At 37.3% G+C, this 3,446-nt stretch overlaps 1 pseudogene; it reads right to left on the bottom strand.

Annotated features, from left to right (window-relative positions):
- Nucleotides 1–2,521: 2,521 nt before the first annotated feature.
- Nucleotides 2,522–2,710, bottom strand: LOC102005933 (annotated as a pseudogene).
- Between the last annotated feature and the right edge of the window lie 736 nt (nucleotides 2,711–3,446).

The raw sequence follows: 3,446 nt of genomic DNA, 5'->3' as shown, positions 1-3,446 counted from the left end.
CAGTGACATGCCTCCCCTTGGACCCGCCCCCTAAGAGCACACTCAGCTACGAATATCAGTGGATCAGTCCACTGATGAGTATTTTGCCCTCATGACCCCGTCACTGCTCCAGGAGTCCCCTAATCCAGTCAAGATGACAACATTAGCAGGCACAAGGACCAAAGCAGGTAAATGGCCTAGAAATCTCAAGTATTTGGCCTTTCATTCATCTGTGCTTCTCTTCCCTGTGCTGCCCAAACCACTTCATCTCTGGCCTTCTTTCACTTTCTCCCTTTCACTTTCTTCCTCCCTCCTAGCACCTGGGCAAATGCTTTTTCTTCTCCTGAGCAAAGTTCCCTCACACCCCACCCTACTCAATCTCCACCAGTCTTGCTCAACACCCCGCCTCACTCCCAGATACAACTTGGTTCTTCTGTTACACTGAGTATCAAGCAATTCCTATAAAACAGTGTATCTGTTTGTAATTATACTTTCATCAGTATGAAGATGTAATTAACACCTGCCTCCTCCATTTGTCTGAACACTCATGACAGTAAAGATTATATGTATTTATTTAGTTATTTTGTATTGTTTTACTCACTTACCCTGTAACATGGGGCTGAACATTTCCAGAAGGCAACAAATATTTGATAAATGAATACATCAAAGAATAGATGAGTGGGTGGATATATTTGCATACAATTTTCTTCCAATCTTTTATGTTACCTAATAAAATGGGTAGATTAGTAATGATGGAATATTACTAATAAACAATAAGACCATATATACACTGAACTCATACACTTTGCTAATGTAAGAATGGACTCATTTACTCAGAATCAAATTGCGTTTTTATTGACCAAATTATCAAACAACCACGTTGAATTTGTTTTTTAAGTACAGGTGCAGTTCGAGTCTATCCCTAGTCACTGAACTTGAGTAGATGGCCTCTATTGGGTTCTACTGTCTTGGAATAGCAACATTTTGCTCTGTTGTAATATCATTTGGCAACATTTCTTTTATTTCCAAATTATTCTTTATCCAAAAACTTCACAAATGCTTCTCTTTTTTGTCAGATGGTTTTGCAACATATTAATGCTTATTTAAGAACCTGAAAGCTGGCTCACACAAGGATTCTGCATTAGTAGATTACTCCCTCAGAAGGGTATTCAGAAGTACTTTGTGTTGTGAATTCCGAGGCTATGGGAAGTGGAGCTCTGGCAATCCAGATCATCAGCATCCACACCTTTGGTTGGTGCTGCTTCTCTGGCTTACAGTGCAGTTACTAGGTACCATGTTTCATTCTGCAAATTTTGTCTACATCTTCTCAGATTCTACATCTGGCCAGATTCTTGCATTAGCTTCTTAGCTCTGCTTTGCTGACGAACAGGACTTAAGTTTGCAGGACTGATAATAACCCCAGCATCTTCCATAAGCTTTTACTTCCACATCTTTGATTAAATTAATTGTATGTAATAAATTTAATTGCTTCGAAAGTGTCCTCAGTCAACTCTAGCTGTGATGTATTTGTCTCTGATGTAGTCTTCAAAATTCTTTGTTTTTCCTGTCCTTTGAGAAGAACCTGAAACACCAAAGATTCTCCTTCAGGATATACTTCTATCCACATCGAAATTAAGATAATCACGGAAGCTTCACCCAGAAGTTGTCTAAAGTTTTCCCTGATCTTTTTGCTATTTTAACGTGTTCACTAAATTCTTTTTCTTTTCTTTCCAGCAAAGATCCAGATTTGCCAGTGATGGTTTTTTTTTTTTTTTTTTTTTTTTTTTTTTTTTTGAGTCCTTTGGCTATTGAATCATGGAACAGCTGAACAAGGTACTTCACTGACCATTAAGGGTAATACAGAAGGATTTTTCAAGAAGGTCCCACAGTGCTAGGATTATAGGTATGCGCTACTGAGCAATTTTGCCACATCTTCACCAATATTTATTTTCCTTTGTAACTGCAGCCATTGTAGTGAAAGTGAACTGCTATCTCATTATGGGTTTTTTTTGTTTTTGTCTTTTTAAGACAGGGTATCACTATGCAGTGTAGGCTGGCCTTGAACTCACTTTGTAGCTCAGGCTGGCCTCAAACACACAGCAATCTTCCTGCCTCAGCTTCCCAAGTGCTGGGATTACAAGCATGCACCACCATGCCTGGCTCTCTTTATGGTTTTGATATGCATTTTCCTGATGATTTGTGTTGAACATCTTTTCATGTGCAACTGGTCATTTGTTAATAGCTTTTGCTTCTTACGAAAACTAGTGACACATTTTCCAAACATTCCAGAAACATTCTCAGAACTCAGGTATATTTCTCAGTTCTAAAGCAGTTGTTTCACTGTGTTTTTCTTTGCTCTCTATGACATCCTTTGCTCCATTTTATGAAATTGTGCCTGAGTACTATACATACAAACAGTTTGACTTGGCTTTGAGCTGTCCATTAAACCGAAACTCAACAGAACATGAATATCCGGAAATCCTTCAGAAAAATGCTAGAGTTAAGATTGTGCTAATGCAAGTGTTTTTTCTAGCTCCTTCAGCTAGATATTGCCTTGAGTAATTATCATCCATATTGCATCCTCTTTTGCAGCACTTTTATTTCTTTTGAATTCTTCCCTTACCCAGTTCTTCAGGTATTGGCAGTCAGACACATTTGGAACTTGCTGGATTGCTTGCAAAATCCTTCTGTAGAGGAGAACTTGTTGCCTTCTCAGAAATGGCTTTAGCATTAGAAGCTTGGGGGTAAGCGGGAGGCAGCCATGTCAATCGGACCCACCATCTAGCCCCATTTGGCAACATTTCACATAAAGTGTAGGTCTCGTCTTTGGTGGAAACTTCATTTTATCAGTGGTGTTAGCTGAGAGAAGACTGGTTCATGTTAGACTCAAAGTCAAGCAATATCCATGCTATAGCAGGAGTACATTTTATTTTATGACTTAAATAAAAAACATTTCTGAAATCATATATTCTGTGATAACAAGATTCCAAAAAGAGCCCAGGGTTATTGAAACACATGAAATTCAACCTTGAAAAGAATTTAGTTGGTTTAAAATTATTTGAAGACCATATGAAAGTAAGAAATCTCCTTACATCCTCAGTTTAATACCTACTGTCACTGTAAGGATACAGGTAACTAGCTAAAAATCTTTCTGCTTTATGATTCATATTTCTATATAGAATATTTCCTAAACTCTGGGTTCACTGAATGAAATACAGTGACTAAAGGATATTTAGTTATTCATTAGTTCATGTAAAACAAAAATCCCAATGAATTCTCAGTTATGATGTTAAAGCCATATGTATTATAAGTTCTCTCTTCCAATGAGGAAATAAATCTACTAGTCTAACATATGTAATTACTTCTACATCTTGCAAATTGGTAGAGTGATATATCTAGTCACTATGTGTATAGTTCCAGTTATTCTATACTACATAATTTTGAATGCTTTTAAGACAAAAATCATT

Source organism: Chinchilla lanigera, unplaced genomic scaffold (assembly GCF_000276665.1).
Source record: "Chinchilla lanigera isolate Chin_1 unplaced genomic scaffold, ChiLan1.0 scaffold00017, whole genome shotgun sequence".
Taxonomy (NCBI): Eukaryota; Metazoa; Chordata; class Mammalia; order Rodentia; family Chinchillidae; genus Chinchilla; species Chinchilla lanigera.
This window is presented reverse-complemented; position numbering and strand designations above follow the sequence as displayed.